At 50.4% G+C, this 15,305-nt stretch overlaps 1 protein-coding gene across 1 annotated transcript in view; it reads left to right on the top strand.

The window, feature by feature from the left end:
• Nucleotides 1-15,305, top strand: part of LOC306794816 (serine/threonine-protein kinase BRSK2-like) — a gene marked incomplete at its 3' end in the record, with an annotated part of 98,968 nt that overhangs the window by 499 nt on the left and 83,164 nt on the right. The gene's annotated exons all lie outside the window — the stretch shown is intronic.

Below are 15,305 nucleotides of genomic sequence, written 5' to 3' on the forward strand. Positions count from 1 at the left end.
AGGCAGAGAGGGCTCGGTGTTAACAGTCCGCGTGGAGTTTTCTCGTCTCTAATTCCGTTATATCGTCCATCACTGCTCTGCAGAAGAGGCAGAGCAGTGATGCTGCACTGCCTGGTCCCTGCACACACGCACACACACACACACACACACACACACACACACACACACACACACACACACACACACACACACACACACACACACACACACACACACACACACACTGCAGCTGAAACATCACACATTCCTGCATGTTAGTTGTAATGGTGCAGTCTGCAGAGATCATTGTTGGACCTTCTCTCTCTCTCTGGGTTCAGATGGCTGGCTGGTGTTCAGTGATACTGGTAGGACCCAGTAGGACCAGTAAGACCAGTAGGACCCAGTAGGACCCAGTAGGACCAGTAGGACCCAGTAGGACCCAGTAAGACCAGTAGGACCCAGTAGGACCAGTAGGACCCAGTAGGACCATAGGACCAGCTGTACTGTACATCAGTGTTGTGTGTGGGTTCATCACTGGCTGCTCGTTAAAAATAAATCAAACCAAAGTGTCATCTTTTCAGTATTTTATGAGTAATTTTTTGGGAGAAATCTGTTCAGTTTTATTGTTGATTTAAACTTTCTGGCGGTTTTGAAGGCGACTGCTGTTTAAACAACCCTCGACATGGACAAAATAATAGAGACACCCCTCCATATACTTCATATCCTTCAGGTATGTAAATCCATGTCTAGGTGTTGTAGTAAAAACATTCCATCATGATTCATATTTAAAACAAACTCCTACAGGACCAACATTTAACCAAGATAACTGAGGATTACAATGATCATCAAACATGTTCAAGAGATGAAGCAAGACAGAAGTTCACTCATTCAGACGGACATTTCTTAACATCAGCATCTCTGAAGCAGGCTCTGGTATCTCAGATGGAACCTGCTTTCTTTCCGTTACCCGAACTTTAAAGAACAGCTGAGCCTTTGGCTCCAGCTTCTGTCTTTCCATTTTATTTGATCAGGATTATAGTTCTGTGATGTGGTGCTGGAGGTGATGCAGGTGATGGAGGTGCTGGAGGTGATGGAGGTGATGGAGGTGCTGGAGGTGATGGAGGTGCTGGAGGTGCTGGAGGTGATGGAGGTGATGGAGGTGATGGAGGTGCTGGAGGTGCTGGAGGTGATGGAGGTGATGGAGGTGCTGGTGGTGATGGAGGTGATGGAGGTGCTGGAGGTGATGGAGGTGCTGGAGGTGATGGAGGTGATGGAGGTGCTGGAGGTGATGGAGGTGATGGAGGTGCTGGAGGTGATGGAGGTGATGGAGGTGATGGAGGTGATGGAGGTGATGGAGGTGATGGAGGTGCTGGTGGTGATGGAGGTAATGGAGGTGCTGGAGGTGATGGAGGTGATGGAGGTGATGGAGGTGATGGAGGTGCTGGTGGTGATGGAGGTGCTGGAGGTAATGGAGGTGCTTTTCAAAATAAACTTCCGTCTTCACAGGAAACAACTCAGTTAGGTTTAGGAAAGCTCAGGTTTTGTGTTAAAGTAACGGATGTTCCGTCACTGAGCACGCAAGTCACGTGACAACAACGTTGACGTGAAGTTCGGTGATCGAACATCCTCCTCCTGCGTGAGCTTCAGCGCTCTTTATACTTCCTGGTTCTTGATTACGTGGACGTGGAATAAATGGGTTAATGTGGAATATCTACGAGTTACGGCGCATTTTTGGTAGATTTTAGCTCCGAATGCTGGATGAGACCAGTCTGAACGTGAATCACTTTTTATTTATTTATTTCAAACATTGTGATGAACAAAGTTGAAATCCTGCTGGCAGACGAACAGTCTGATGGGGGTCATCTGAATCCTCCATCCTCCTCCCCCTCTCTATACAGTACATCTCTCTCTCTTCTTCTCTCTCTTCTTCCCCAGCTGAGGGCTCAATTACCATGGCAACCGCAGGAATGCTCTCTCCTCTGTGGCCTCAGACAATGAGACAGACAGACAGACAGACAGACAGACAGACAGACAGACAGACAGACAGACAGACAGACAGACAGACAGACAGACAGACAGACAGACAGACAGATGGTGATAAAGAGAGAGAGACTATACCTCCCTCTCAGTGTGAGGTTGTGGAGCTAAAGCTCAACACTCTTTGACTGCTGCTTCAGTGACTCATTATTACACACACACATTTAAACACATGCTTCCACATTCTGCAGGAAGACGGCAGGAGACAGAAAGCGTAAAACAAAGTCTGAGCCGTGACCTCGTGGAAGGAATCAGGGAAATGAAGATGTGACCTCCTTTAGGCCACTGTTACCCCCCCCCCCCCCCCCCCCCCCGGCTGCAGGGAGAGGAGAGAACTAATGACGCCAGAAGAGAAAGAGAAACATTTTCAGATCAGATCAAAGAAAAGATCTCTCAACAGCAACAACAGAGTCTGTTCATCTGGCTCTCGATGGAGAGAGAGATGCTGTTAGTGTGATTCAATCAGCCGAAGCACACACACACACACACACGCACACACACGCACGCACACGCGCACACACGCGCACACACACGCGTGTGTTCCCGGGTGTTGAGTTAGTTTGGATTGCTGTCATCTTGCCTCTGGCTGTCAGTCACTAACAAGTCTCCCAGAGCCAGTCAGCGTTCTGCTGCTGACATATTCAGGTAGCTGAAGAAGTGTGTGTGTGTGTGTGGATGCAACTGTGTGTGTGTGGATGCAACTGTGTGTGTGTGTGTGTGTGTGTGTGTGTGTGTGTGTGTGTGTGTTGCTTCTTCAAAGTGTCCTAGTGATGGGATCGTTATGGAAGTCTCGTCTCTTTTCCTGCCAGAAACATGATGGCTTCCATCATCAAACAGCTGCTCAGGTGGTGTCAGGTGGTGTCAGGTGGTGTAGATTAGGATTTAAAGAATTCACACCGAGACGCGTCTCAACCGGGAGTCAACCTCCGCTTCTGACGAGTGAAGCCGATGCGGAAGTGTCTTAAAACCTGCATCTCTCTAATGTCCAACAGCGTAGTTTATGAGCTGTTGCATTGAGTTACATTATGATGCGTTTCAGTTCTTTTCATATCAGCAATTGGCAAAGCTGAATGATGCTGCAAACATAAGTTGGTGATCATCAGGGATTAATAACACATCAATGATGACATGAGTGCAGGTTGAAGTACATGTGACTCATGGTTGTGTTGTTTTTATCATGAACCGTTTACTGAGAGTAATTCACTGGTATTGAATACTAAGTTTGTGGTTTTGTGAGGTCCCTACGGGGCTTAAGGTGGAGGTGGACGTCTCTCTTCATGTCTGCTGTCTTCTTGACTCCTCTCCTCTCTCCCCTCTGTCCTCCCTCTCTCTTCATGTCTGCTGTCTTCTTGACTCCTCTCCTCTCTGTCCTCCCTCTCTCTTCAAGTCTGCTGTCTTCTTGACTCCTCTCCTCTCTCCTCTGTCCTCCCTCTCTCTTCATGTCTGCTGTCTTCTTGACTCCTCTCCTCCTCTCTCCCCTCTGTCCTCCCTCTCTCTTCATGTCTGCTGTCTTCTTGACTCTCCTCTCTCCCCTCTGTCCTCCCTCTCTCTTCATGTCTGCTGTCTTCTTGACTCTCCTCTCCTCTCCTCTCTGTCCTCCCTCTCTCTTCATGTCTGCTGTCTTCTTGACTCCTCTCCTCTCTCCTCTGTCCTCCCTCTCTCTCCATGTCTGCTGTCTTCTTGACTCCTCTCCTCTCTCCTCTGTCCTCCCTCTCTCTTCAAGTCTGCTGTCTTCTTGACTCCTCTCCTCTCTCCTCTGTCCTCCCTCTCTCTTCATGTCTGCTGTCTTCTTGACTCCTCTCCTCCTCTCTCCCCTCTGTCCTCCCTCTCTCTTCATGTCTGCTGTCTTCTTGACTCTCCTCTCTCCCCTCTGTCCTCCCTCTCTCTTCATGTCTGCTGTCTTCTTGACTCTCCTCTCCTCTCCTCTCTGTCCTCCCTCTCTCTTCATGTCTGCTGTCTTCTTGACTCCTCTCCTCTCTCCTCTGTCCTCCCTCTCTCTCCATGTCTGCTGTCTTCTTGACTCCTCTCCTCTCTCCTCTGTCCTCCCTCTCTCTTCAAGTCTGCTGTCTTCTTGACTCCTCTCCTCTCTCCTCTGTCCTCCCTCTCTCTTCATGTCTGCTGTCTTCTTGACTCCTCTCCTCCTCTCTCCCCTCTGTCCTCCCTCTCTCTTCATGTCTGCTGTCTTCTTGACTCTCCTCTCTCCCCTGTGTCCTCCCTCTCTCTTCATGTCTGCTGTCTTCTTGACTCTCCTCTCCTCTCCTCTGTCCTCCCTCTCTCTTCATGTCTGCTGTCTTCTTGACTCCTCTCCTCTCTCCTCTGTCCTCCCTCTCTCTCCATGTCTGCTGTCTTCTTGACTCCTCTCCTCTCTCCTCTGTCCTCCCTCTCTCTTCAAGTCTGCTGTCTTCTTGACTCCTCTCCTCTCTCCTCTGTCCTCCCTCTCTCTTCATGTCTGCTGTCTTCTTGACTCCTCTCCTCCTCTCTCCCCTCTGTCCTCCCTCTCTCTTCATGTCTGCTGTCTTCTTGACTCTCCTCTCTCCCCTGTGTCCTCCCTCTCTCTTCATGTCTGCTGTCTTCTTGACTCTCCTCTCTCCCCTCTGTCCTCCCTCTCTCTTCATGTCTGCTGCTAGATGAGTGACGTCTCATGCGGTTCGTACTCTCTTGTGTCCTGAATCGTGCAGTCAGTCATGTCTCTGATGCGTTTGTCGGAGCTTGAACAGCTGCTGCAGCCTGCGGATGTCCAGCTGGGTAATGTTCACGTGAGTGCTGGTGATTGCTTTGTTGGTAACTCCGTAGCACACGTTTGCACCAATGAAGTCGATGATGTGAAGGCGTGGGACGACGTTTTCACCACCCGCTGTGACGGTTTACGGCTGTTTTCGGCGTAGGCGTTGGTGACGCAGCGTCGATGACGTCTGTGTGGATCGGATGGAGGAGCGATGAGGTTCAGAGATCCTGCTGAGCTCCATCGCTCCCAATCAGCAACACCTAACAACCCCATTTCAACACCTGCTGAAGATGGAGACGCTGAGGAGGTGCAGCAGCGATGCAGCTGTGAGATATCCACAGACGATAGCAGGACAGAAGTCCAGCTGTTCATCACCGAGCACATGAGGAGAGGAGAGAAACACAGATAAAGGCCATTCAAGTTCAGATGATTCCACCTGCAGCCTTCACTGCCGTCCATCCTTCTTCTGATTGGCTTTCAACACCATTTGATCTGCAACGTACAGGAAATGGAATATTTAGGGTTTTAGACCAACAAGCCATGGAAAGACGTGACCTCGGGCTCTGGTGTGTTTAGTTCGGTTCATTCGGTGACCGCTGTCCTGCTGATCGTGGGAAATGTGTCAGGATCCCTGTCTGACCCACTGTGTGGTTACCTCTGTTTCCCCTCCAATCTCCTCTCCTCATGTGTCTGTCATTCCCCTGTGTGTGTTTTGTTATGCCATGTGCTTGGTGTTTTCTCGGACCTGCCTCCAGACTCCTCCCACTGCTACCGCTCTGATGGATGCCAGCTGCGGACAATCTGGCTCGTTACCCGGCAGCATATAAGCCCTGGGCCTGCAGGCTTGGGGCGTCAGTCTGGATTGTCTTCTGCCTCGGTAGCGTCCGCCGTGTCGTGAGTAAACCCCATGGTATCTTCCTGTGCTAATCTCTCTCCTCTCTGCTACGGGTGGAAAGTACTGGGCGATCTACGAACTCTCCGGTGTCGAGCCACGGGACATCACACCGTCGATCTGTCAACTCTTCAGTGTCGAGCCACGGGACATCACACCGTCGAGCTACCAGCCCCCGGTGTCGAGCCACGGGACTCACACCAGCCACCCACTTGTCTACCAAATAAACCTGTTTCATTGGACTTTGTCTCCTGTGGTCTGCATTTGGGTCCTACCCGTGAACTCCCGTGACAGAACAGACTGACCCTCGAGTACATTCGGACGGCCAAGCGGTTAAACTCTCGCCAGGCTCGGTGGTCATTATTCTTCGGACGGTTTGACTTCACCATCTCCTACCGCCCAGGCCACAAGAATACCAAGCCTGATGCTCTCTCTCGCCAGTTCTCTGCCGAGGGTCGCTCCTCCAGTCCTGGGACCATCCTCCCTACAACCTGTGTGGCAGCCGCTCTCACCTGGGAGATCGAATCAGTGGTGCAGGACGCTCTCCGAACCCAGCCAGATCCCGGAGGCGGGCCTCCTGGCCGCCTCTTTGTTCCCCTGTCCGCACGCTCCCAAGTGCTCCAGTGGGCGCACACCTCTCGGTTCTCCTGTCACCCTGGCGTCAGACGCACCATTGATCTGCTTCGGAGAACCTTTTGGTGGACATCGCTGGAGGCCGATACTAGAGCCTTTGTCCTCGCCTGCTCAACCTGTGCCCGCAATAAGGCGTCACACCGACCTCCCGCCGGCTTGCTGCAACCCCTCCCGGCGCCTCATCGTCCCTGGTCCCATATCGCCCTGGACTTCGTCACGGGCCTGCCACCCTCTCATGGAAACACGGTCATCGTTACGGTGGTTGACCGCTTCTCCAAGGCGGCTCACTTCCTCGCTCTGCCCAAGCTTCCCTCAGCTCAGGAGGCGGCGGATATCATGGTCAGCCAGGTGTTCCGTCTGCATGGGATCCCGGTGGACATTGTGTCGGACCGAGGCCCGCAGTTCGTATCCCAGGTCTGGAGAGCCTTCGGCCGGGCCCTCGGCGCAACCATCAGTCTGTCCTCGGGGTTCCACCCCCAGTCCAACGGGCAGACGGAGAGGCTTAATCAGGAGCTCGAGGCCTCCCTCCGCTGCGTGGCAGCATCGAATCCCTCCAGCTGGAGTACTCACCTGCCTTGGGTGGAATATGCCCACAACTCCCATACATCATCGGCTACGGGCCACACTCCATTCGAGGCCTCCCTGGGTTACCAGCCACCTCTGTTCCCCGCCCAGGAGGTGGAGATAGCTGTTCCCTCAGTGCAGCGCCACCTTCGTCGCTGTAGGAAGGTGTGGAGGGAGACCCGGGCCGCCCTTCTCCGCACGGCGGAACAGAATAAGCGTTTTGCGGATCGCCGCCGCATCCCTGCTCCACATTACCAAGTCGGTCAAATGGTGTGGCTCTCCGCCAGGGACATCCCATTACGGACCGAATCCCGGAAGTTGTCTCCCCGGTTCATCGGTCCGTTTGCGGTCCAGGCAATTATCAACCCGTCCGCAGTTCGTCTGAAGCTTCCCTCATCCATGAGGATCCACCCGACGTTCCACGTGTCGCTGATCAAACCGGTGTCCACCTGTGCCCTGTGCCCTCCGGCCAGACCCCCACCACCCGCCCGACTCATCGACGGAGGTCCAGCGCATACGGTCAACAGACTGTTGGATGTTCGCCCTCGGGGTCGGGGTTTCCAATACCTCGTGGACTGGGAGGGTTACGGTCCTGAGGAACGCTCATGGGTGCCCCGGTCTAGGATCCTCGACCCCACTCTCGTTCGGGATTTTCATCGACGGCACCCGGACAAGACTGGCAGACCGCCTGGAGGCTCCCGTTGAGGGGGGGGTACTGTCAGGATCCCTGTCTGACCCACTGTGTGGTTACCTCTGTTTCCCCTCCAATCTCCTCTCCTCATGTGTCTGTCATTCCCCTGTGTGTGTTTTGTTATGCCATGTGCTTGGTGTTTTCTCGGACCTGCCTCCAGACTCCTCCCACTGCTACCGCTCTGATGGATGCCAGCTGCGGACAATCTGGCTCGTTACCCGGCAGCATATAAGCCCTGGGCCTGCAGGCTTGGGGCGTCAGTCTGGATTGTCTTCTGCCTCGGTAGCGTCCGCCGTGTCGTGAGTAAACCCCATGGTATCTTCCTGTGCTAATCTCTCTCCTCTCTGCTACGGGTGGAAAGTACTGGGCGATCTACGAACTCTCCGGTGTCGAGCCACGGGACATCACACCGTCGATCTGTCAACTCTTCAGTGTCGAGCCACGGGACATCACACCGTCGAGCTACCAGCCCCCGGTGTCGAGCCACGGGACTCACACCAGCCACCCACTTGTCTACCAAATAAACCTGTTTCATTGGACTTTGTCTCCTGTGGTCTGCATTTGGGTCCTACCCGTGAACTCCCGTGACAAAATGTTTAAGAAAGCAATCAGTTTTATGCCAAACGCGTTAATCGCCTCGGTCTCGCCCCCGGTCCCACGGGCACTATTTGTGTTCATTCGCGTGAATCGCACTGGACGCGCCGGAGAGGGGGCGTGGCTTATCGCCCTGGAAGCCGTTTAACTGTCCGCCATCAACCGGAAAAAATAACCATTTCAACTCACGCGTTTGGGGCGTTTGTGGGGGCAAACGCACCGCGCCATCGCAAATTCGCGTCACTCCAGTCTCATCGCGTCTGTGCATAGACTTTGTATGTAATCTACGCACCTTTACACGATCTATCTAATTCATGTCTGATTCAAATAACATCAGCTTCACCTGCTGATTGCATGTGGAGCTGCTCGGGTCACCGTGGCTGAAGGTCTGGGTCACCAGGATCTGCTGTCTCACCTTTAATCCATGTAACTTCCTGTCGGGTCCGATAGCCCGACCAGCGCGTCTTCACGCGCTTCAACGTTCAACGAGAGAGCGACGTAATGCCGCAATCAATAGGCGGGAATGGATAAGCCCCTCATGGTGCCACAGCTCTCTTCCCTCGGCCAAAAACGTAATAAAATTAAGCATAAATCCCTCATCTCTCACTCTCTCTCTCTCTCTCGCTCTCGCTCTCGCGCTCTCGCTCTCGCGCTCTCGCTCTCGCTCGCTCTCGCTCTCACTCTCTCTCTCTCACTCTCTCTCGCTCTCTCTCTTGCTCTCTCTCGCTCTCTCTCTCTCTCTCTCTCTCTCTCGCTCTCACTCTCTCTCTCTCTCTCTCTCTTTCTCTATCTCACTCTCTCTCTCTCTCGCTCTCTCTCGCTCTCTCGCTCTCTCTCTCGCTCTCTCTCTCTATCTCGCTCTCTCTCTCTATCTCTCTCTCTCTCTCTCTCTCTCTCTCTCTCTCTCTCTCTCTCTCTATCTCGCTCGCTCTCTCTCTCTCTCTCTCTCTTTCTCTATCTCACTCTCTCTCGCTCTCTCGCTCTCTCTCTCGCTCTCTCTCTCTATCTCTCTCTCTCTCTCTCTCTCTCTCTCTCTCTCTCTCTCTCTATCTCGCTCGCTCGCTCTCTCTCTCTCTCTCTCTCTCTCTCGCTCTCTCTCTCTCTCTCATCCTTTTCCAAAAGCAATCTTTTCCCCCTGAGTCAGCACTTACAGTGTCCGGGAGTGAAGCAGGGGAAATTAGCATCTGAAGAGCTGCTTTACTTCCCTCTGCCCACGCTCGACCCCTCACTTCATTTTCGTAGCAATATGGAATTTCTGGTATCTGGTGTTAGATAAATAAACTCCCCCTCCCTCCCTCCCTCCGACCATCCGCTAAAACTCCTGACTGGTGCATGATGGGACGGCCGAGTGCTTTTGGCAACGAGCGATTTGACTTTGGAGCTTTACTGTTAACTCCACTTAAACACAAAACATTGATGAGGTTTTTTTTTGCAATTGGCTCATCAGCATTACCCATGAGCACCGGGGACAGAGGCAGCAGGCTGCGGCGCTACGCTCACTACAGCTTTTTGCTGTTTCATGTTTCAATGAATGTCCTTCTGCACCAGCGGGCTAAAAGAACCCGGTCCCGACTAGTGGTGTAATGGACCGCTGTCGATCTGTGATCCGTACTGATCCCCCTCACAGTTTAACGTTAACCATCAGAGTAGGGCTGGGCGATATGGCCTAAAAAAAAAATCTCCGATTTTTTTACAAAAAATCAGATTCACGATTTAAATCGATTTTTTTCCCCCAAAATTTTTTGCAGATGACAGAAGCTGTTGAAAACAATTTTTTCTTTTATTTTGTGATGATTTTCCCAAGTAGGTTGATAAAAATAAAGTGCAAACAAAACCTGAACATTGTAGAAAGGTGCCTGTAGTATACAAAAAGTATTTGGTCACTCTTTTGTTTGCCTGAATCATTTAAATATAAAATTAAATTAAACATAACATTAAATGGCATTAAATAGTAGCCTTCCATTGTAAACAACTGTGCAAATGTAACTTTTTACAGTAAGCTTTTCTAACTGAATACACTGATACAAACACAGCATGAAATAAAATGTATGTGACCCTTTAACATTCACATTTTCAAAAGTGCAACATCTGATCTAACATCAACATAACATATTTTGCACAGTAAATAAGTGCATGTAAACAAAATCAAGTGCATTCACAACATAACCAACAGTATTAAACAGTAGTGCATGTTTTTTCTAAATATTTTTTGCCAGGAAGACAAGCCTGTCTACTACCTCTGGCTTCAGGCATGCACGGTGGCATGTAACAATGCCCCCCCCACACACTGAAAAGCCTCTCAGAGGGGGCACTTGTAGCTGGCACAGAGAGGTATTTCTTTGCTAAAGTACTTAGCCTTGGAAAGTTAAGTTGGTGACGCTTCCACCAGTCAAGTGGATCGGTGTCTGGGTCAACCTGCTGGACCACAGGTCAGTTGTTGCGGAGTAGAATGACATCCCCTCCAGCTCCGCAGAGATCCTTTGGCGTGTACTATTGTACAGCCGAGGCAAGGCAACGTCAGAAAAATGTTTACGGCTTGGTAGCACGTACCTGGGGTCCAAAGCTTTGAGACGGTGAATAAACCCCGGCTTTTCCACGGTGTATATGGGCACCATATCTTTTGCGATATACATCGCGACTGCATCCGTGATGGCTTTCCACCGGGCACTCTTCTTCTCATGCGGAGTACAGTTGGTGAATGTCTCCAAAATGCTGGGTTGTTGTTGTGAGGTGGCGGCGGCGGCGGCCAGCAGTGAAGCTGCTGGCCGCCATTGTTTTAGTTTGTAAACAATGCGCGCGCACTCTACTACGGGAACCCAACGGGGGGGAGGGGTGGGGGCGATTTTCTCGATTTTCAATAAAACACATCGCCTTAAAGCACACATTCGAATTAATCGATTAAATCGATTTATCGCCCAGCCCTACATCAGAGTGTAAATAAAGTTGTACTGACTCAGTAGAACATGTGTTTCTAGTCTCTGATCTCTGATTATGTTTCATTGTAAACAACCAATCAGTGTTTAAAGCAACAGGAGGAGAGCGAGTAACGTTAGCAGCACCGCTAACGGCGAACCAGCAGGAGGAGAGCTAGTAACGTTAGCAGCACCGCTAACGGCGAACCAGCAGGAGGAGAGCTAGTAACGTTAGCAGCACCGCTAACGGCGAACCAGCAGGAGGAGAGCTAGTAACGTTAGCAGCACCGCTAACGGCTAACCAACAGGAGGAGAGCTAGTAACGTTAGCAACACCGCTAACGGCTAACCAACAGGAGGAGAGCTAGTAACGTTAGCAACACCGCTAACGGCTAACCAACAGAGCTTCACTTCAGTTACATTAGAATTGCTGATGGTTTACTGACTTCTGATCAGTAAACCAGCTGCCATAACAAACCAACAAAGGGATCTGTATCTGTTAATATGGATCATCAATGATCAGGGATCTCTAGAAGTTATATTCGCTCCCTGTTTCATTTTGTTCTGATCCGTGAGTTTGATGACCCGTTGCTCCTCTGGTCCTTGCTGCCTCAGAACAGGCGTCCGTCCACACAGATGGTCCGTCAGCGTACAGATGAGCTGCTGGAGCCCTCGGTGGAACATCCAATCATGTGGCATAATGAGATTAAGGGGCGGGGGTGTGAAACGCCATTATACTCACTTTACTGGTAGTGCTGGTAGGCACCCCTGCTCCCAGGCGTGTGTGTGTGTGTGTGTGTTGAGGCTGTAAATGACACAATACATCTTCATAATTCCTGAATACACACATTAACAGAAGTCACAGCTACAGTAGTGTATCCACAGACATGTGTTTGCAGGGCTTGTATTGCTGTCTTTGTGAGGACCAGCGTTATACCATCATTGTGAGGACATTTTGGCTACATTTTCATTGCCACTTCAAAGGAATATTTAAGGTTTTAAGACCAAGGTTTTTAGGGCCAAGATGAGAATGAAGTTTAAATGTATTGTAGAGAGACGGTGGAGCATTTGGTCGTAATGCTAAACACAACTAAAGGCATCGTGTCAGTGAGGGTCCCTACATATATAGGAAGACAAGTGTGCGTGTGTGTGTGTGTGTGTGCACGCTCTGTTGCAGTATTTCCAGGTAGCGCTCTGTCTCTGTGACCTGCAGTGTGCTGCATTACAGCAGAAACAGGCTGCAGCCTCTCTGCAGCAATCTCACACACACACATACACACACACACACACACTCCACACTCACACACACCACACACACACCACACACACACATACACACACACACACTCCACACACACACACACACACACCACACACACACACACACACACACACCACACTCACACCACACACACACACACTCTCACTCACACACACACACACACACACACACACACACACTCTCACACACACTCACTCACTCACTCTCACACACACTCACTCACTCTCACACACACACACACACACTCTCACACACACTCACACACACACACACTCTCACTCACACTCACAAACACACACACTCTCACACACACACACACTCACACACACACACACACACACACACACACACTCACACACACACACACACACACACACACACACACACACTCTCACACACACACACACTCACACACACACAGACACACACACCCACTCTCACACACACACACACACATGGGGTCCCGGGCAGACAAAGACAGCGCTGCAAGCTAAACTGGAACCAGAGAGGCAGGTGGGCGGGGCAGAGAAGAGGATGGAGTGAAAGAGAGAGTGAGAGGGGGAGGGGGAGGGGTACACGTGATGGAGGATGAATAAAAGCCAAATGGGGGGGGGGATGGAAGATGGAAGGAGGGAGGTAGAGAAGGAGGGAGGGGGGGGGGGGTATGAAAACAAAGCTTGCAGGAAAAAACAATAAGAGTTATGAATCAATAAAGAGGAGGAAAAAAAAGACGATGAGAAACCAGATGAGACTAAAAAGGAAAGGAGGAAGAGGAGAAAAGAAAGAGACAACAAATTTGTGACGACGTCCACGTCTCAGAGCCGATCCAGCCGATGATGTAATCGTTTCTAATTGGTCCCAATCATTCATTAGAGCTTGATTGGCAGCATGGCTCAGCCAATTAGATGCCAGGATGTCTCTCTCTCTCTCTCTCTCTCTCTCTCTCTCTCTCATGGTGTGAGAGCGTCTGTGTTATGAAGGACCTGCTTCAAACAGCATGGGAGGACACACACTCACTCACACACACACACACACACACACACACACACACACACACACACACACACACACACACACACACACACACACACACTCATCTTTAGCCAAGCTTCCTGCATCCCAGCATGCAACTCCTGCAGCAGAAATACAGATATTTCAGTTTTTTGAAGTTTCCCTCCAACATTGCTTATTAAATATTTATCAAAAGAAAATCAAGCAAATACAAAACAAATATGGTAATCCAAGACATAAAATAGTGCAAAGTTAAAATATAAGAATAATATGTGTATAAAACGTAACTACGGTAATATTTCAAGCCAGCAGAGCGGCTGTTAAACAGTGAAGCACATTTCATTTCCTCTGTTCTTCACAATAAAAGCCTCCCCGTTGTTTTGTTATTCATAAGCTTTCTTTGCGAAGCAGCAAAATGAGGAAATGTTGGGTTTTCATCAGCGACTCCAACACAACTGAAGCTCAACTCAAGCAGACGTCTGAGAGAAGCTCAGCCTCAAAGCAGAGATTCAGTGAGAAGCCACAAACGTCCCGAGAGATGAAAACACGTCTTTCTCCAGTTGATGAATCTTTTCAATCATTTTTATCAAGCACACATTTCAAACATGCAGTTTATATCTGCTGCTCGTGTTCTGCACAATGCTCTCCTGTTCTGACCGACTTTGTTCAGACTCCGGAGATGTTCGGTGTCGGGCGCTAAAACTGGTAACAGACGCAAATCAATGAAAGACACGGCGATGGAAACGCTGTCTCTTTCTCCTTCCTGCTGTCACGGGGATGTCTTCTTCTTCTGTTGTCTTTAACGCGGCAACCTTTTGTGTTCGGCGATAGATAAGAACTTCAAACACTTATTTAAATGCTAAATCTTCGGGACTGACGCTGTTTGAGGAGAATCTCACCGTACGACCCACAAACCTGCTGCAGAGTGAAAGCGATCACGCTTCATCACCGATCTCAATATTTGGTGAAGAGCTCAGCGGTCGTGTTGATCTTGATCAACTCTTTTATTTGACGTGCTGCCCATCTGTCTGTCTCTCCGCCAGCTGCCGTCTGCATTCAGTCCACAGTCACCGGCGGCCAGAAGAGACGGCTCCTTGTGGCCCATTGATGCTCCTCGATGGGAGGTCAGGCCTAATTGGCCGGCGTCCTATCTGTCCCACAATACGGCCTTTGAACGTGGAAAGCTGTTTGGTTTCAGTCCCACAAAGAGAGACTCCCCAGAGCGCGCAATGGCCTCAAGTAGCTTTAATTCAGAGCCCTTTTGTTTCCTGTGAGGATCTCTCCCATCTCAGGCAACACCGACCCGGAAGAGACGGACACCACGTCGTCCACTAAGAAAACATATGTCTTTACTTTTGAATACTTTTTATTGACATTTGTTCAGAAGGTCTGTCAAAAACGTTTGTCCTGGTTTAGGGCGGGGCTACACAGTGATTGACAGGTCTCTACCAGAGACGTATACGGCGTCTCTACGTCACTCCTCCTCAGTCCAGATACGGTCACTTCCTGTTCACTGGTTGTAAAAACCAACATGGCGACGGCCAAAAGGCTTCAAAACATCAGTCCACCAACCAGTGAGAGATGTCACCATGACTACATCCACTTCTTGCATTCAGTCTATGATCACCACAGAGGTTTCTGTCTCTGTTACTTCATCTCTCTTGTGGACAATCGCGTCTCCTCCGTCCCACCAACACTGAGGCTCTGAGCTGAAGGAGGACGCAGCAGGAGAGAGATGGAGGGCTGAGGGAACTGCAGACGGTGAGGATTGTGAGTTGATGAAGAGAGACGGCGGGTTTAAGATGGACTCGTATACTTGTCGGGGTTTAGCGGGTGGGGGCAGGAAGGTTTGATGGAGTGTGTCTGAAGGATGAGCAGCTCGGCCTCAGACAGACTCAGAGAGACGGACACGATCTACACATCGGTCACCGTGTTGGAGATATTAGTACAGATGGACATTTGGGAAGTAACTAACCTGCACTTCCT

The sequence above is a fragment of the Melanostigma gelatinosum genome (assembly GCF_949748355.1).
Source record: "Melanostigma gelatinosum genome assembly, chromosome: 2".
In the NCBI taxonomy this organism is placed as follows: Eukaryota; Metazoa; Chordata; class Actinopteri; order Perciformes; family Zoarcidae; genus Melanostigma; species Melanostigma gelatinosum.